Source organism: Danio rerio, chromosome 21 (genome assembly GCF_049306965.1).
Source record: "Danio rerio strain Tuebingen ecotype United States chromosome 21, GRCz12tu, whole genome shotgun sequence".
NCBI lineage: Eukaryota > Metazoa > Chordata > Actinopteri > Cypriniformes > Danionidae > Danio > Danio rerio.
The window spans coordinates 39,787,673-39,809,159 of NC_133196.1; the positions used below are offsets into that span (position 1 = coordinate 39,787,673).

Consider the following 21,487-nt stretch of genomic DNA (forward strand, 5'->3'; position numbering starts at 1 on the left):
AACTGGCAATACTTATCAAATTAACTGTGTCTGAGTTCTTGCTGATATGCTCACCAAACAGCAAGTGAGTGTAGGGGAATCGGAGCCGAGTCAGTACTTAGGCGAGAGCTCCCTCTGCTGGGGTGGCTCTACAGTCTCATTGCTGAATCATGTATTGGCTAATGTAGGACCAGCTGTGGACAATCATAAGCACAGAATCCTCTCGAAATTAATTCATGAATAAAATTCACATGTTTTAATACATTTATCATGGTGTTTGTGCTTTAAAAAACAAACAAACAAACAAAACGTTAATTTTGCTATCTATCTATAAACCATTATAATAACTTCTGTATTTTAGTCCCACAACATGCTTTCACATCTGTCACATGATTGCACTCAAATAACTTGTCAGAAAAGTCTAGTGCCTGGAAATTATCTTTTTAACAGTATCTGGTAGGCGATAAAGTTTTTTTTTTTTTCTTCTTCTTCTTTTGTTAACAGTACATAGATGAATATGGCCGCAGTGTAAATGCACAGTATATTTACAAGCTTATAGCAACCATTATATTGTTATGATAACATGATATCATTGCCTTTAGTGATTGCCTGAAGATAAATACCCACAAATAATGCAACTGGAATAACTACAGCAGTCGCCATCATCAATTTCACATAAGTAAAAGCTTGCATTGACATATGATGATGCGAGTGTGTGTTGTAGTGGTGTCTCAGTCCTTCGCGTTTACACTCTGTTTCAAGGGTTAAGGGGAAGGGCTAGGGTTAAAAAAATTGAAGTGGGATTGGACATTGATTTGTAACTTTGGGTTATGGTATACTGGGTTTACTTTGAATATACCTTGCATTATTTCCCAAACTTTTGTCTTCTGCTCATTTTAGATTTTACATTGCTCATTATTGCAGTTTCTGTGCTTACTGTAAGGTTGTAACAAGTCTTAATCGCTAGCTAAGCTAATAACATAAACTTTTAAACTCTAAAAAAATGCAAAGGGAAAACTTTTCTGTGATTTTCCACACATATAGATTTTGAGAAAACACCCTGAATCTAACGCTAACGATACATTAGGGCTCTAGTTTATAAATTGTAGTTAAAAATTTCTGCATTCACTTGGGATACAGCAAAATGTTGTTGGCCCAACCCATTACTTAAAGCATACATTAAATCTAATTTTGTCTTATGGAATTGAGGTCACTGATGTAGACATTATACAACAAAGTGATGATATAATAGGTCAGTACTTCTTACTATATAAGCTGTGTTTACCTAAAAATTAGCAGATCCACACAGATATATCACCCTAGTAGAACTATCGTCCTGTCCACTAAAGATGAATTCACAAATAACCTGGGGCCTCATGTACGAAGACTTGCGTGGAAATCATACTAAAACATTGCGTACGCACAAAGCTGTAAATGTGCGTACGCAGAAAAAAATTCAGATGTATGAAACACTGCGTACGCCGAATCTCACGCAAATTTTTTTGTACATCCGAATGAACGTGAAACTGAGCGCAACATGGACGAGCACAAAACCCCTCCCTGCCTCCTCCCCCGTATGAATATACTAATGACTCTACTTTGGCAAAACCCAACGAAAAAGCAATGGCAAAAGCAAGCAAAAAGAGAAACTTTGAACAGAATGTGAATTGGAGGTGATGCTTTCGGAGGTAGACCGGAGAAAAGCAGTGTTATTTTCAAGTTTGTTCTCCGGAATTAACAACAAAAGAAAAAAATAGAGTGGGAGAGTTTAGCTGATGTGGTTAACACAGTTGGGTCTGAACATCACAGTGAATTAAAAAAGAAATAGTGTAATTTATAGGTGTAAAATGTTGCAGCACACTTACCAGTCTCAGTGGCGCAGCTTGTAAAACGCATGTCAACATGTTTTGACACGTTTGAGCATGAACTCGGATCGAATCCAGCATCTGATGAACTCTTTCTTCTTTTTTCCCCGCTACATATCAGATTTTGCCAACTATTTATCACGAGAAAGACAAGTAGGAATCATAAATAAGTTTGTGCATCATATTTTGTTTGCACATTTATTGAATGGAAATGTTTTTGATTCACGCATGCAAATTCATCTTCAGATAGTGTCTTTATAGCAATGTGTGTGCAGTAGATCGCTCCGATTACATTGGGAAAACAGGCAACCACTGCAAATTGTGCTTTAATGTTTAGCTGGTCAACTGTATGGTGTGGAAACCTTATATACCTGCTAGATGAACCCGTCTCATACAGCTGCCATTGCAAGGCTCAGACACTTTGTAGAGAGGAATTTAACACAACTGCCTCTAGGAGTCGCCAATAGAAATAAAACAGACACGCACAAAAAATGTGCGTACGCCAGCCATAAAGCTGGCGTGGAGCTGCGCACATTCCCTCAGTTCATCGTTAGTAAATCCAAACGTGAGCGATTCTGAGCGTGAAACCTAGCGTACGCAAAGTTTTTGTGCATACGCAGCGTTGATACATGAGGCCCCTGATCTTTATTTTAAAATGCTCCCACAAACGCAAATGACCTTGATGTAGTAACCAGCAATATGGATGCTATCTTTACCAACACACTAAATACTGTGGCACCATTTAAATTAAAACAGGCTAAAGATAATAAAAACTACACCATGGTATAATAGTTATACTTCCACTCTCAAAATAGCAACCCTTGCCCTGGAATGTAAATGGAAAAAAATAAACTAAATTAGAGTACAAAGACAGTATGTCCAGCTATAGAAGGGCTCTAAAATCCGCCAGGGCTGAGCACCTCCACAAACTAATAATCATAACAATCCTAGATTTTTATTTCAGTGTTTGGACTCTCAGCAGTAAATATTAAACCACACTGAACTGATCTAAACTGTACTGACACTGTTTCAGTTCACTATAATCTTCTATGTAAAGCTGCTTTGACAGTCTACACTATAAAAGCACTATAGAAATAAAAATGAGTTAAACTGAATTAAATGTAAAAACCAATGACTTGAATCCATAACTGATCCCTTCTCCCGACTGGTCCGCGTGCTGCTACTTATTTTTAAATCCAAAAGCGATTGTTCTACAGCAGGCCTCGCAGATATGTACAAACTATTCTGGGTCTGACAGCCCATGGCGTATAAGAAGCATCTGAACAAATGTGCAGTTTTTGATGCCAGAACACCTACATACAGTATTATAGCTAAAATGACAGCAGCTCTGGGAAACTTCAGAGAGTTGCTTTTCTTCTACTTTCTAAAATGTATTCTGTTTGAATGAAAACTGGTCTCGTATACAGTATATGCTCATATAGGATACTTTATGTTTCTTTCTGAGTAAACCTTTGAGCTTCACTTTGGCTGCCTGTTACAATCAGCATCAATGTCAGTGGTATAAATGATCGTACTCTAGTGTCTTGCATGTTTTACAGAGCGCTCAAGTTCTATGCAAGCAGTAAAACAACATATCAAACCATTAAAGCACTAAAATGGCAACTGGAAAAAGGGAAATAAAAGCAAAAAATAAATACTGCATAAGAAACAGGGCACATAAAATGTTGTGAGGATTTGCGCTTGAAATGTGGAACTTTGTTAATTATTGAGTGTGGCTCACAAGATTCATACTGTCTTGGGAGTGAAGTGTGCTAGGAGTAAATAATTAAAGCATAGCTAGAGGGGGTAGAAGACATTTTCTGACAAACACTGAGATGTAACCTTAACCAAGAAAGATTTTTATTTATTTACTTATTTATTTTAACCAACCCTAAATGCAACGTACAAGAAAATGTTAAATAAGTTCAACGAGTCTGGAAGTCTGATGGTCACGTGAAGCACGTTTCATGTTTTTATGGATACAAAACAACATATGTTTATCTCACCGAGAATCTAGTGTGCGGTTGGCAGTTAAGTAATTTGTTCATCTTGTTATTTTTATATAGCATTAAATATAAATTTCCCCATTTCTTTTGAGAAGTAACAGCAGATGCATTTATCCATAATTATTACATAGCTGTTGATAATACTTAAATCTGATTGGTCATTCACAAGCTAATTTAATTTCATTTTCTTGTCAGCTTAGTCCCTTTATTAATCCGAGGTCGCCACAGCGGAATGAACCACGAACTTATCCAGCAAGTTTTTACACAGCAGATGCCCTTCCAGTAGCAACCCATCTCTGGTAAACATCCACACACTACAGACAATTTAGCCCACCCAATTCAACTGTACATTATGTCTTTGGTCTCTGGGGGAAACTGGAGCACCCAGAGGAAACCCACGCTAACGCAGGTAGAACATGCAAACTCCACACAGAAACACCAACTGAGCCAAGGCTCAAACCAGCGACCCAGCGACCTTCTTGCTGTGAGGCGACAGCGCTACCTACTGCGCCACTGCCTTGTCCGTTCATGAGCTAATAACACAAGCTAATTCTGATACTTTTAATTATCTTGACTGTGTGATTAGTTTACAGTGATTATGTTCAAATCCCCATACACGCGCTGCTTGAGGTTATCTTGTAAATGATAGGTAGGTTAATGTATGCTCCATTCAGTTGTTTCTGTTTATTTCTGTCAGCTTTACTTTTAAATCAAATCAAATCACTTCATCAGCATGTGCGCAGCGATGAGTGAAAAACGTAGGCTGTTTCTCAATAAGCGTTCTTTAGCGGTCTTGCGTGTTCTCGTGCGACGTCATCATCAGCTGCCTAAGTTCAGTTTCAATACTCAAGACCGCAAGTACGGAGGACGCGTGAAACTTCCCGGATGTGTTCTTGATATCGAGGACGCACCGATGCAGACTTGAGTGCCGAACTTGCTCTGGAAGTCCCAGAAGTCATTGCGACTGAAGGTGGGAAGCGCTGCATTTTATCTAGATTTATTATTAAAGTTCATAGATATGAATTATTTGCCTCAGGAGTTTCCCTAAATGAAACGGTGAAAGTAAACATTACCATGGACATCTTAATAAAGGAATAAACACATTAAGGGTGTTTGTTTGCTGAAATTCGTATTAAAATCTGTTTTATTTATATTGTGCAACATATATTTATAATGTTTTATGCAAAGTATATATTTTGAAAAGGGGAAAAACAATAAATCGTTGTATGAAGGCTGTAATGTTTAAATAATTTACTATTTAAAACACGTCAAGGTCATGTGACCATCAGGAAGAACGCAACATCTCAATTCTCAAAGGATGCGTTCTCTGCCCTCGCGGTCTCCTGAGTTCGTTCTTCCGAGGACACCTGGCAAGACCGATCTCCACAAGAACACAAGTCCATTCTCTGCGTACCCCAAACACCGGCACCTTAGTGAATATAAGAATTTGAATAATTAATATTAATAAATAATACACCTGCTCTATGAAAATCAAATGATTCGCTACATTAATAAATCTGACATAACTTGATCAGAAATCTAAAAAGGGGAGAAAAAGATTGAGCCATCAAAAGAAAGTAGTGCTGTGTCTTAAGGGTCACAAGTCATTACTTATTTGTTGGGGCCACTGTAGTAGCACCATTGTGGTCCAGTGGCAAGCATGTTGTGTTTTAACGTCGCGAACCCGTGTTCAAATCTCACCTGAAAAATTATTATTAATTTTCTTTTTCATTTTTATTGTAAAGACATATAATGTTAGGGTTGTTAACCATTTTAATTTCTAAAGCAGCTGTTTTCTTGAAAAAGACGTGATAGTGAAATTAGAAACTGAATTGAAATCAGTCGTGAACTGAGGGGGCCGGTCTGGCTTGAAACTCCAGGGCTGAAAATGAGTCCCACTCCGGCCCTGCCTTGAATTACTTTGGAGAATCGAGTAAGCCAGACCGCTGTGTAGTAATCTGCGACAACAACCACCTGGATGTACTTTATCCCTTACTTATTTACTCAATACTGTAGTTTAGCACAACTAAACACAGCTTTAGACATTTTTCTGAGCAATGGTTTTAAATTGGTATTTACTTTTAACTCAAAACTCTTGTGGAATCGAAAAAAGATAGACCTAATCACACCTTGGATCCACTGTTTGTACGTGGATTACTCAATTAGCTGGATTTGGATGTTGACGATTTGACACGATCCAGGATCGTTTCGTTCTTCAAAACTCATCTGAGACTTGTTGTCATAGTAACAGTTCTGGTAGATCAAACCTGTGTAGAAGCAGGTTCATTTCATATAAACAGGATTCGATTGGGTCAGTTCAAGCAAAGATAATACTGAGTAAGTATGTACAGAACGCTGATAATTTCTTGGAGTAGTCATATACACTTGGGAAAATAGTAAATATACATAAAATTATTTAAATTATTAATTTATTAAATAAAATTAATAAAACTTATGCAATCTGCACCCCAAAATAAAAGTAAAACACTGCCACCTGGTGGTTTAAAGTGAAAATTTATTGATATTAACTTTTTAGATGCAAACACGTACATGCACAATATTCGACTTTTTTTAAAAAAAAAAAGGATAATTTATGCAGTCAAGCATGTGTTTTGATCACTAACATGCCGGTGATTGACACCTTTACCGATATCAAAATGCTTTTTTGATGCAAAATTAATTTATACAGTTATTATTTATGCTCATTAAAAAACTTGAGTAGGCCTAGGCTACTATAATAAATAAAATATTCTCTAAATGTAGAATGTAACATATATGCTGGAGATAAACATTTCGTTCAACATTCCATGAGAATGGTCTGGTTTCAATTTCCAGGGCAGTTTAGATCACTCGTTGACACAAAGTCTGGCCTAAAAAATTTCCTGCTGACAAGTAACGAGTTTGGGACGTTTCACAGAGCAGTCCTAACTTACTCTCTGCCGACTTCAAAGGGACATGGCAGATAAGAGCAGCCCTCTCCTCACAGAAGAAAAAGACATTCCTCTCCAATGTTTTAGTATATATAAACAAAGACATTTAGAACCCAAATCTCTTGTTTAATTACACTTAACTTTTGTAATGTGTACCATTCCTCATAGTTTATACAAATTCGTACATTTTAGGCCTTTTTAAGGCATAAATAATATGAGGATGTGAAAAATCATGTTGATGTACTTTTAAACCCCCCATGTTTGGTACCGATGGGTTTCTGCTGACATTTTACAACAAATGATGCATAGAGCAAGATCATAACTAGCATTGCTTTATTCTTTAATCCCCTGTATTAAATGCCTGTCCGCATGCTTTGGGCGGACACTCAAATTTGCATACGAGCAGCCTCGAGACAAAGGAAGGTTTGCGCGCAAACTTTCCCCTGAAATCATTGGTCAGAATGCTGTACGGGTTGTCACGTGACCCACAGGTATAACCAGACTTCCCCCCAAACATCCTCAGTGAAGGTCCGAACAAAGAACCCATCAAAACGTGGCCCTTTTAGGGCTACGTGGCTTTTCTATGCCGCATGGACTTTTTCCCGTAACGCTTTCTTTATTTTCCGGCAAAGTAAACTCAGTTTAAAGTTTGCGATCGTGTTCGTCCGAACTGCATTACAAACTCCACGCATCAAGAAAGACATCAAAAGGAGTTTTCATCACGACGGAAGAGAGACTCGCATAAGAGGGACCTCCAGACATGAAAGTCCAGGTGATTTTAGTTATGCGATTAAGCTGTGCCCCTTTTTTATCAAAAAAGGTGTTTTTGTTTGTATAATCTTGGTGGTCCTTAATGGTGCGTGTGGAACTGAAAGCTTTGTCACTCTTTTATCTAAAACCTATATTTCCGTGCTTTACTATCTCTCTCTGTTCGTACATGTTTTATAGTCCCGTATAGACCCGATATCTCCACGTGGTTTACCTTTGTTCTGTGTTTAATGTATGTTTGTGCGTTTGATTGTTCGTTATGTCCGACTAGTCAATAAATTCCATTGAATTGTATTGTTTGCCTCACGAGAAAATGTCACTGAAATACAGATTCCCCTGCCTAGCTATTATAAGTTGTTTAAAACTTTTGAATTATTAATCTACTTCACAAGAAGTAGCAATTAAATTCCCTTTTTCTAAATGAATAGATTACCGTGTCCGCTCTGAAGAGTGGCGGCTCTGCTTGCGTTTGTTTGGTCAAATTAACAATAAACTGATCCGGAATTTTAATGATTTATAATAATTCGTTATTGTTGATAATTAATATTCATAATCTGGGAATCCGCTCGGTCGCGCGGGCATGATTATATACAATCATATGTTTGTTTGACCAAATTGACTGAAGCTTAAGCCGGAATATTAATAATTAAGAATAAACCGTTATTGTTGATTATTAATATTCATAAAATGAGCTAATTTCTGGTTACAAGAACTAAATACATTGATATGCATTGAAATACATGATGAATACTCTTGACACATAAGAGTGTAAAGCCTACAGCTCATAACAAACTTGGAAAGTTATTGCGTGTCATTTTTAACAAACCGTTTACTGCTAATTTTATTTAATTTTGCTCACATGGATAATTGAATATTAATGAGATGATGTCATTACGCTGATGTGCCGTCAGCCAATCGTTGCATTGCTGATCATGTTTTCGAGGATCGATAGATCTGTCCTTCACACCACACGCAGCGATCTCAGATCAGTTCATCCAGACATTTTAATCTGATTTGCGAACTTGTTTGAAGAACCAAATTAGCCAGAGATCAGTTATCAAGATAAACGATCCAGGATCTACCAAATCATCTTAGATCATTTAAGCGAGGTATGAAGAACAGACCCCTGATACCATTAACTGTTGTTTGATCACTTGTTTGTTTTGTTGTTGTTTTTACATTAAACCGCCCACTTTGTTAGCAGGTAATGTAGTGAGGTTTCAAAGATCATATAACTTAGTGTGATGATAGATGAGTGATTGACATTTAAGAAATTCGATGTGTACTTATGCATTGGTGTAGAGTGCCTTATGAGATGTAGAAAATGAACATATGCTGCACTTTTAAAGTTGATCAAAAAAGATCCATCAGGAATTCCATTCACTCCATTACAGTGCATAAGCATCTGCTCATGACTTAAGCTACAGATGTAATCTTTCACATTCACAAAGTTTTTTTACAACAGAAAGTTCTGTCAGACAGGCAATAATCTGTCAGACAGGCAATAATATAAAGCAATATTTAATAATTTAAATGTTAAGTAAGTAAAATTATTGGAGAGGCAGCCAAAGCAAACAGCAGGGCACCAGGAATTTTTTTGATTAACTGCGGTATTTCTGTTGACTTTCGGATCCAGTGAAAAATTAATCCAGTCGCATTAGGTCTAATTTCATTGTGTCTGCTTTTGGTTAGTTTTGTCTTATATATATATATAGACTGCATGCATGCTTTATAATGTGTACAACAAGGCCCGCCCCTAACCCTACCCCTCAGTGACTCAATGTCTTTGCTTGAATGTACAAGCCAGATACTATTGCATGTAGCGGCAGATTTATTTACACTTAATACAATCTCTAAACCAAAAAAAATCACAAATATATATATATATATATATATATATATATATATATATATATATATATATATATATATATATATATATATATATATATATACAGTATATATATATAATTATTAGCCCGCCTTGTTTATTTTTTTCCCCAATTTCTGTTTAACGGGGATATTTTTTCACCTAATTTCTGAGCGTAATAATTTTAATAACTCATCTTTAATTTATTTTATCTTTGCCATGATGACTGTAAATAATATTTTACTAAATATTTTTCAGGACACTTCAAGTGTCTTGAAAAATATAATGCTTAAAGTGACATTTAAAGGGTTAACTAGGTTAATTAGGTTAACTAGGTTAGGGTAATTAGGCAAGTTATTGTATAACAATGGTTTGTTCTTTAGAGTATTGACAAAAAAAATAAATAAATAGCTTAAAGGGGCTAATAATCTTGCCGCTAAAATGGTTTTTAAAAACATTAAAAATAAAACCAAAATAAAACAAGTAAGACTTTCTCCAGAAGAAAAAATTTTATCAGACATACTGTGAAAATTCCTTTGCTCAGCTAAGACTGTTAAGATTAACTGTTAACTCTGTTAAGATTTTTTTAGTTTTTTTTTCTGAATACAATAGTTTTAATAACTCATCTCTAATAATTGATTTATTTTATCATTGATATGATGACTAGATATCTTTGAAGACACTTCTATAAAGCTTAAAGTGACATTTAAAGGCTTAACTAGGTTAATTAGGTAAGTTATTGTATAACTATGGTTTGTTCTGTAGACTATCAAATAAAATTATAGCTTAAAGGAGCTAAAAATTTTGACCTTAAAATGTTTTTTAAAAATTAAAAAAAAAAAAATCCCAGAAGAAAAAATACTATCAGACATACTATGAAAATGTCTTTGCTCTGTTAAACTTAATTTGGAAAATATTTAAAAATGAAAAAATAAAAATAAATAAATCAGAGGGGGCTTATAATTTTTCAACTATGTATATATATATATATATATATATATATATATATATATATATATATATATATATATATATATATATATATATTCTTATCTGATCTTTATTAATATTAAAATATATAAGTGAAAATGAAATGAAATATTTACAAGCTTGCACTGAATTATTTTCCAAGTAAAAATGTTAATAGACAAAAGAATAGATGAATAAATAAATCATAGTATTAAAGCTCATTTCCTCTAAGTGCAGCATTGTTGATGTTGCACAAAGAAGCTGCAAAAAGCACCGGTGAAAGGGTACTTTTGTTTGACAGACAGAGCAAGTTATGAATGAAACTTTCTGCAAGAGAACGGCAAATTACAATTTACTCACCGACTCTAAGTGCTTTTTAATTCTATCTTTTCAGCTTGTTGCAATCAGTGGCATAATAGGTGAGACCGAGAATCTTTTTCCACAATCCAAAGTGCCGTCTCCTCCACTCAATTTCAGGTTCAGGTTGAATGGGCCTGTCTTTAAATATACCAGAGCATTCTTTGCGATGTTGACACCATAATAAGCATAGCGATGTTTAACTGGCACAACCACCACAAATGCTTCTGGAATGAGAATGGATAAACATGCCCAACAGGACAAATGTGCATGATTTGATTGACTTGCCTCAATCCATTACGCTAAATCAGCCCTCTGCTATTGTTTCCTTGAGAGCTGCTTTTTCAATTCCGTTCAAATGTGTGAATAAATTGTTGCACGGAGGAGAATATCTCATTGCTTAGGTGCAGAGAGAGCAAACAATAGCTAATCGCTAAAGGGGTATGACATCTCCCTATAAGAGGCCTCTGGTCCATGTCCAAATATCTGTACAGACCGCATGCAGTGGGAACTCATCTAAGCTTGCCATGATTTTGCAGCTCACGTACCTTCGAGATAAGCTTAATGTGATATTGCCAGCTTGGTATTCTGTTTTCACAACTGCAAAATGTTGTCTGTGAGCACTGATACCTCTGTGGTGAGCCATGTTAACGATTTAAAATCGCAATTGTAGATATCAATCAGTTCTTTTTGCCTCGAAAAAGGTGTAACCGAGGCGCATCTGCTCCATTAATCTGACAACTGAGGTCTTCAGTCGTTTCAGTGAAGTAGATACTTGCATATCTTTTTATGAATCTTAAGTTGGTGTTCCATCCTTCTAAACAGGTTTTTGCAGCTATGTTTTTAAGATTGTAATTCATTTACAATTAACACATATTACATTATGATTAATGCAATAAAACAGGTTTTTGATTAATCCAAAAGCTGCACAGCTATTTTTACAAGATTCGGTGAACAACTCATTAGTATGCTCAGGCCCGGATTGGCTAATCGGGAGGACCGGGAGGATTCCCGGTGGGCCGGTCTGTTTTTTGGCCGCGAGGGCCGGTGTCCCTAGCTGCTTGCACTCTTAGCAGTCACACTTTGTCTTCTATTTATTTATTACCAAAGCTTCACTCTTTTTATTCATTATTTTGCCGCAGTGCCGCTCTTTTTTATTTATTTTCTCGCAGCCCGTAAGAAAAATGGAGCCTGCAGGTTAACTAACGTTGTTGATGATGACGTAATGTAACTATCGACCCCAAACAGCGGCACCTTCCTGAATATAAGAATTCGAATAAAATGAATAATACACCTGCTCAATGAAAATCAAATGATTCACTACATTAATAAATCCGACATAACTTGATAAGAAATCTAAAAATGAGAGAAAAAGATTGAGCCATCAAAAGAAAGTTGTGCTTTTTTTATTGTTAAGACATAAAATACTGTTAGGGCTGTTGAACATTTGAATTTCTTAAGCAGCAGTTTTCTTGAAAAAGACATGATAGTGCCATTAGAAACTGAATTGGAATCAGTCGTGAACTGAGGTGGGCCGGTCTGGCTGAGGCCCACTCCGGCCCTGAGTATGCTATTTCATCTTCATTGTCAGCACAGTTTAAAAGTAGTTTATATTTTGTGTATGCTAGCATAGGTAAAGCCAAATGCACAAATTATCATTCATTAATGCACAGAAAGTCAGCGTACAAATCATAATTAAATTCATTATTTATTCCTTGGTTTATTTTATTTTTTCATTGTTCAGTGTCTGCGACAATGAATTAAAAAAATATGGATGACGCGACATGCCTTTTCCCATTGAACGCTTTGAATGCAAAACGCTTCATGACAGGCACAAACTGTCATAAAAAACTGCTGTAATTGGAGCCTGCATGGGCAAGCACGGAAGGACTACTTAATGGAGCCAGAGGCGGAGCCGCGGAATCAAACGATTGTACGTCAGATCAACCACACTCCCCGAACTTCTCATTTGACCGCCCGTATCTGCACTGTATTGACTTATTAAAAAACTGTGTGGTGTAAAGTCTAGTTCACACTACAGGATTTTAAGCCTGATTTTGATTGGACCCACTGGTGTAAAAACAGTAAGAATGCACACACAAAAAAAACATACAAATTTAATATTTAAGTGTATACATTTTTAATAACTGTAACATATTTAACCTATAATGCATATGTAAAAATATTTACTCATATTAAAACAAATAAGTATTGCAAAGTACTACTAAATAATGTATTATGCATATACATATGAACATTACTTTGAGCTTGCTTTTTTTCTCTGCTTTTCTTCTTTTTTTCAGCTGTTTAGATGCCATTTTATTTCAGACTAAAACTCGAATAAGATCAATTACAAATAGCAATAACACTTATGACGTTATATTACTTAAGACTTTTTCGGGTTAATATCAAACGTGAGCAAAGTGGAGAGATGTGTGGAATCTGTGTAGGAATAAGTTGTCATTTTAGTTCACCCAAAAGCTGATTGTGTGCGGTGTTATGCAAAACAGAGTGTGGTGCTGCTGGGTATATTTCTAATATTTTCTGCTTTTATTCATACTGTTGTTGTGTATTTATTATCGTTTTCAGCTTTTGTCATGTATGAATTATATAGAGCTATTTTTTTCTCTCCGTCGTTGTGAATTGTATTACGTTTAATGGGGTTTGTGCATTGCGCTTTGATTTAAACACACGCGCTTGTCCTCATGCTTATGTTCACAATAAACATTCAAGAGCAGCTATTGTGGGGCCCTCCAAGAAACGCAGGGCCCTAGGTGACTGCCTTTATTGCTGGTAGGAAAGGCCAGAGGAGGCAAGAGGTGGCAGTAGCGCACCAAAACGTTTGTTTTCGACCACAGGAAAACAGGTAGAAGAAGAAATCGTCATTCTCGCCATCAAAGGGATTACTTTCATAGGCTAAACACCAGCCTCACAGCTCTGTGAATGTCGGTGTCATTACTTGTTGATCCGCGATTGGTAAAATTGAGCTTTTGTGGTTAAGTTACTGCGCTACTTAACTAATGAAATAGCTTCGCTACTGAAAAGCTATTTGATTTATAAAGTAGCAATGCTACCGCCACTCTACTGAGAAATGTAGTTAAGCTAGTAGCGTCGCTACTATGACAAAGAACATTAACGTATTTGGTAGAAGTGGTGCGCTGCAAATTCAAACCGGAAAACCAATCAAAAGCATATAAAAGGCCTTAGCAGAAGGCATTGTGCATATCAAAAACAGGCAAAGCAACAGATTAATGTTATTTAACATATTTCAGATTTTTAAAGAATATTGTTAGATGTAACCTCATTTGAAATCTTAAAAATTTTTCATAAGTAACTGTAATTTAATTACACATTTTTTCTCAGTAACTGTAACAAACTACAGTTACTTTTATTTTGTAATTAAATTTATTTTGTAATTATATTACGCCGTTATATGTACCTACTCACTTCCCAACACTGGCTGCTACACAATGTATTTGTTCTATTTACTTATGTCTAGTCTAGGTTGTCTTGGTAGGCCTTACAATCAGCATTATGACACAATTGCAACTGTTCCAGAATGCAGTAGCAAAACAAACACTAACCTCCCTTTACCTAACTTCATTACTTAAGACTCATGTGCCTTCCAGGAGCTTGCATTAATCAAGAGAAACACATTGTGTATAACATCTGGTAGAACTGACTTAAAAATCTGTCTTTAGCCATTACCAAGAAAGAGCTAAAAGCACATATCTCTGTTAACAACTTGACCGCCCACCATTACCCAGTTTTACCTGCTTCAGTATTCTCTTTTTATTTAATATAAAAAAAACAAAACATACTTGTCCATGTGCTTTGTTAGACTAATCGGGACCTGCCCCACAGCATTTACATATAGTTAGTCTTTTGTCGCCTTGATTGCTTCTATTACACTCATTTCTAAATCACTTTGGGGGGAAAAAACATCTGCTGAATGATTGAATGGAAATGTTACTGTAATATAAGCTTCAAGGCTCAAGTACAGTATACGGTTGTTTTAATCTCTCAAAAATGACATTGAGCAGATGCAGTAAACTACTGAAGATTCAACAGCAACAAACTCCTGTGAGTGCTTATGTGAGGCAGTTTTTACATTTTTCGCTAGGGTTAACATGACGCAGCTAGATTTGTCTAACCACACAATGTACCTGCTGCTCACACACAGGCTTTAAATAGTTTTTAACCTGTAAGGATATTGTGAATTAACACAATAAAGTCGCAACAAAAATCTAGACATCAGAACAATAATCTTTTAAAGATTGCAATAATAAGAGACTACCATGTTTATTTGAGGGGATATCAGATCCACACTCGATCGATTTAAATAGAGACTTTTCTGATATGTTCTGAATTGTTTAAATAAATGAATGAAATAAAAGGTATTATTTCTATTGCGGTCAACAAGAAAATTCTCAAACAAAAGGTCTGTTTTCAAAGAGCCCCTGAACACTCACTCCATCAGTCATGGGTCATTTAGTCAGAGAGACATGCCGTAAATGCATCCCATTAGTTGAGCTATTGCTGTCAAGCTAGTTGAGCTATTCAATTGTCGTATGTGTTGATAAAAGCAGAGCAAATAAGTATTAAGAGAAAATTATTTCTGATGAAGGCTTTGCTTTTTGATACGATCTATAAAACTGGACTTGATTGGTTGGTTCATTAGTTAGTTGGTTACTTGATTGATGGATGGATGGATGGATGGATGGATGGATGGATGGATGGATTGATTGATTGATTGATTGATTGATTGATTGATTGATTGATTGATTGATATGAAATGGTACAGGTAGGTTGTTGCAGATAGGTAACAACAAGAACCGTTGTACACCTCAACCTTGACAAAAAAGTCATTGGTTGACATGCTTGACTATTCCCCAAACTCATTGGTTGACGTGCTTGACTGTGTCATTTCAGTCACCATAATCAGCATCATAATTTAATAAATGCCAGAGTCACTGAATGACATCTTCACCGCTGTAGCAAATAAGCAGAGTAACAGAAAGGTCATCTGCCATTGGACACGAAGAAAAACGTACCTTGCTTAATTTACAAAGTAAAAGTAGTACTATGAGCATTTTAGGATACTTATTTAGCAGTATATTGATAGTTCAAAGGGATTTTTAACCTACATTTACATTTAGCAGACATTTTGTCCAAAGGTTAGAGGTAATCCTCAGACCTACATTTAGGATGATTTAAATTTGATTGAAATCATTGATTTTGTTGGACACAAAAGAAAACACGTGTAAAGAACAGTTTTCTGGCCTTAGAATGAGAGCTATTGCAGTCCAAAACAAAATTGAATGGGCAAAACACTATATGTTGCACAGGTTTTAAATGCCACAAAGGGGGAATACTGATGTTCAGATTTTAGGTAACCACTCCTTTCAAACTGTTAATAAATAAACAAACTGAAGTTAAGACAGCCAATGCATTTAAAATGTGACTAAAATCACTATAAATATTCACAGAGTCATATGAAAGTATATGATCTACCTGCTTAGACATACACACACGGTCTACTAATCTTGTTACTCTCCTTTTGTGCAGTGTGTGTGTGTTTGCTGGCCATGTGAGAGATCCAAAATATCCCATTGATAAGTAGTTGTGAGCGAGGAGGCAGAGAGGAGAGGCTCGCAGTCTCATCTGCCATGTGCCTTTCAGCTGATAAGGAGGTTAGTTTGAGCTGTCACTGGTCAGGGGGGCCGTATCAGGGGTCATGTTCTGCGTCATGTCCCCGGAGCTCCTTTTGGTCAAGTTACCTCACCTAAAAGCAAGGGAATAACTGTCTGGGATACACATCTTTTGCGGAATCTTAGAGGACTGTTTTGACATTCATGACAGAGTCACTTTGCTCTCTTCCTCCTTAAGGCAGTCAAGAGTCTCTTAGGGCCAAGCCAGACAGACAGAGTCAAAAATCTCATTAACCTTTAAATGCTTCAGATGAATACGCTGTCTTTAATTTGTGAGTATTCTCTCTAAATTAGTTTTGCATTTTTCTACTCTCTGTAGAAAAGAACCTACTGCTGCATTCAGTATATACCAACAATAACAAGAATCACTATTATTCTCAGAATACATGCAGTAAATACGGAAAATATTCATAGCGCTTCATTTTTTTTTTATGTTACAGCCTTATTTTAAAATAGATTAAATTCATTTATTTCCTCAAAATTCTCCCCATAATGACAATCTGAAAAAGATTTTCCGAAATTGTTGTAAATTAAATAAAAAAAAAAAAACTGAAAAATTACATGTACATAAGTATCCACAGCCTTTGCCATGAAGCTCTAAATTAAGCTCAGAAACATTCTGTCTCCCCTTTTCATTCTTGAGATGTTTCAGCAGCTTAATTGGAGTTCAAATTCAGTTGATTGGACATGATTTGAAAAGGTATACACCTGTCTATATAAGGTTTAAGGGTTGGCAGTGGATGTCAAAGCACAAACCAAGCATGAAGACAAAGGAATTGTCTGTAGACCCCAGAGACAGGATTTTCTCGAGGTACAAGGCTGGAACCTACTCCATAGTAAAGGGCTCATAGCAGCCCGCCTGGAATTTTCCAAAAGGCATCTGAGACAATGTTGTCAGGTATGATGAGACTAATATTGAACTCTTTGAAGTGAATGCCAGGCGTTACATTTGGAGTAAACCAGGCACCGCTCATGACCAGGCTAAAACCATCCCTATAGTAAAGTATGGTGGTTGCAGCATTATGCTGTGGGGATGTTTTTCAGCAGCAGGAACTGGAAGACTAGTCAGGATAGAGACAAAGATGAATGCAGCAATGTACAGAGACATCCTGAATGAAAACCTGCTTCTGAGTGCTCTTGACCTTAGACTGGGTCGACGGTTCGTCTTCCAGCAGGACAATGACCCAAAGCACATCACCAAAATATCAACAAAGTGGCTTCACAAACCTTCGGTGATTGCCTTGAGTGGCCCAGCCAGAGCCCAGACCTAAATCCTATTGTACATCTCTGGAGATATCTGAAAATGGCTGTACACCATTGCTTCCCTTTCAACCTGACAAAAAGCTCAAGAGGTACTACATAAGTTTTTTTTTTTTTTTTTGCAGTTTTAGTTTTCGCAAATCCACCAGAGGCCACTGTATATGCTTTTACAGATGTCAAATTTCTCTTGCGAGTGCAACAAAGGCGTGAGAGACACTACCAATTTCCTTTGAGACTAGCGATTTCCTCTGAGAAAATAGTGGTGTCCTGTGAGAGACTAGTGATGTCCTGTGAAAAACTACACATGTCCTGTGAGAGACTAGTGATGTCTCTGAGAGAATAGTGAGGTGTTTGAGATACTAGAAATGTCCTATTAGAGACTATTTGATGTCTTTGAGAGTCTAGTGATATTCTTGTGAGGGACTAGCAATGTCCTGTGAGAAAATAGTATTGTACTGTGAGAGACTGATGACCTGGAGAGAATAGTCAGGAGTTTGAGATACTAGTGATGTCATATGAGAGACTACTTGATGTCACTGAGAGACTAGTGATGTGCTTTGAGACACTAGTAAAGTCTGTGAGAGACTAGTTTTGTCTGTAAGAGACTAGTGATGTTTTCTGGCTGTTGATGGGCTGAAGTCACTCAAAGCATGTGCTTGCACACTTCCAGCTATTGTGATACCATTTTTTTACATTTTAGTTGTAGTTCTCTTTATTTTACAATCATTTACAATAGGTTTCCATTTCCTTTTTTTTTCTTTCTTTTTAGAGGTGCCTTGGTTATTTTGTTTAAGTTTTTATACCAGCACGGCATATAACTCAAATTCCATCAAATATTAGACAAGACACTTTTATTTTGATACAATCTACACACAGTCTATGCATTTCCACCAAAGCATGCATTCTTGTTTACTCACCACACCATCTGAACTTCACAGAGCCTGGTCACAGTACAGCAAAAAAAAAGCAGAAGTAGCAGAAAGCCTATATTTACTGAACAGGGCAAATTACCCCAAGAGCACTATCCTATAAAGATGAGGTTAATGTCCACAGTACATAAGCCACCACAAATTAGGTCGCAAACAAGCAGAGCAGATGGTGAAGAGGTGCAAGTAATTTACTAACAATGCAGGCAGGCACAAGTCGGGTTAAAACATTGCTTTTATGAGGGCCTCAAATAGTTCACTGTGTGTCTCAAGTAAACTCTGACATTTTTATTAATGGTAATTTCAATTGGTAGTGTAAAAAAAGGATTTGCACTGTCAGGAGCATTTAGTAAATCTCGCTTTTTGTCTTTGCTGTCTGATGCAAATCAAGGGTTTGGAAACATTTGTATAAAAAAAGATAGACAAACAAAATCCTATTTTTAATGGTTGTCAGTGCCAGCAGAATACTGAAAATTGGCAACAAAATTGTCAGTGCATCTGAAAAGAAGGCATGTAATTGTTTTGATAAGTCGTTGATAAATTAAGCAGCTTTGCTTTTGCATTTTTTTAGATGTTATTTTTCTAAAATAATTGAATAAAAAAGTGCTAAAGGTGATTTCCATTTAATTATAATAATAATAATAATAATAATAATAAACAGAAAACATCTATGAAAAAGCATTTGCTTAAGTAGCCGCACCATTTTAGTTTGTTTCTACAAGTCTAATTTTGCATTTCATTAGCTTTAAAAGTCATAGTAAATTCAAACAGTGAAGTTCAGTATTTAGTGTTTAAGTTCAGTTCAGTGTGGCTTATTAGTCACTATTGAGGCCCTAAACACTGAACCCCAAATCCATCGATGCGTAGCTCTTCCCAAACCATGCAAGCTAGTGGCGACAACAGAGAGGGAAAAACAAAATTTCACCAATTGGCGAGAGTGAAGAAAAAAAAGTTTCTCAGTGATTCTGAGGATTCAGATCTGAGAAAACATGCTAGTCAAAAATCCATATTGAGTATTAATAAATGTTAAATTCAGAGATCAATTGTCTCACTAAAAGTAAAAAACAATCAAAAATTAATCCAACTGCAAGTGACTTTATTATGACCAGAGGTCAAAGATCAAAAAGGTGCAAAAACAGCCTAAAAAGAGATAACTAGCGACCCAAATGCCATAGCTGGACGTAAGCTGAAATAAGTCCTAAAGACAGCCAAGACCGGGTAAGGAAGGGCTCAAGAATAAAGCTGCAGTAACACTAGAGTTTGTGCAATTGAAATTCTGTTGTACAAGCACTGTGAAATAGGGCAGGATTGAATTTTGGTCCAGAGAGGTCATGTTTTGATCTTCAATGCAGCGAACTGCAAAACCAGTCGCTTTCATGTCCGGTCTGATACATTTGCGTGCGTATGAATAGAAGTCTATAAGGAGAAAAGTGGAGTGTGACCGCAGCTTAATCCAGCGAATTGCCAACGAGAGTCCTGACGAGACATCATGAACAAACAATAACGAACTGACAACAAAGCAACGAAATGCTGTTAAGATATAGGCACGGAAATTAACCACAGCTGAAGTGGCTGATCAGAAAAGCTGATCGTTAAGCAATGAAACCATGTGACCACAACACAGACACGTGACAATAAACATACATTGAGTAAAGCAAAACATAACTCCGCGACAACACAGACAACCACAGAAAGAGCGCACACACCCACAACCCTGACTATTCTGCATTATTAAAGGCCAAAGCAATTGTTATCGTTATAAGGGCGACACGGTGGCACAGTGAGTAGCATGATCGCCTTGCAGCAAGCAGGTCACTGGTTCGAGCGCCTAACAGTAACTCTGGGCCCTTACAATAATCCTTACTACCCCTCCCTAAGCAGCACCCCTACCTACATGTAATATGTTTTAAGTTTTACAAAAATATAGAAGCCCATTGATTAGATGTCAAGTTGTCAAGTATTCTTTTAAATAATATTTTTAATTTATTTGTGTTAAACATTAACCTGATTTATCAGTTTAAAGACAAAACTTAATTAAAAAAATGAAATGTAGTAAAGCTATTTACATAGAACTATCCAAATACTATTCAAATAATTGTGTATTATTTACAGTGTACATTACATAAACCAACTACAATTGCTCCATTTAGAAAGGCTAGTAACACCTAGAAGAAATAACTTATTAGAGTTAAATTAATGAATGCGTTTTAAGAAACAAAATATGAGCTTAATATTTATGCTCTCTTGACTTTTAGACTCTGTTTTAAGTGAATCGCAGTAAACATGTTCTATTTTTTTTTTTATATATATAAACTAGCGAATGTGTTGAACTTAAATCCTCTGGTAATCAACCACAGATGTTGGTCCACGAATCTATTTATCTTCATATTTAGCTTCAAGCCATGTTGTCTATGCTCTGCTAAGTCTGTTTGTTTACTCCCTCATCAGCAACATAATTTTTCTTTGTAAAACCCCTTTCACCTCCCCAAAAAAACAGGCATACAAGCTGATTAAGCTTAGTGCCACTTTGTTTTTTATTACTTGTTTGTAGTAGTAGCCAGATTATGCGAGAGTTAATTAATCTGTTTGACAACACAAATGTCTGTAAATGTGACTTTGTACGAATTTATTCAAATTAGACATGTCAAAAAATATGACATACTATTTTTAATTTGTACGTATTACAGTCATTGGATTTGCTCATCCACCCAATGATGTTTGAGTTTAGGGGTGAAGCTGGGTCCCATGCTGCATTTTAAAAATTGTACAATTTGTAACTTAACATAAACTGACAAAACATAAAATAGTTACGTTTCCTCTAGAGATCATGCTGCCCAAGCATTAAC

At 36.2% G+C, this 21,487-nt stretch overlaps 1 protein-coding gene across 1 annotated transcript in view; it reads right to left on the reverse strand.

Moving 5' to 3' along the window:
• Positions 1-7,763: 7,763 nt before the first annotated feature.
• The window catches only part of wwc1 (WW and C2 domain containing 1), a 449,056-nt gene continuing 435,332 nt past the window's right edge, over positions 7,764-21,487 (reverse strand). The window contains exon 14 of the transcript XR_012396852.1: positions 7,764-8,247. The gene's annotated coding sequence lies outside the window, so the exon portion shown is untranslated. The remainder of the gene's footprint in view (positions 8,248-21,487) is intronic.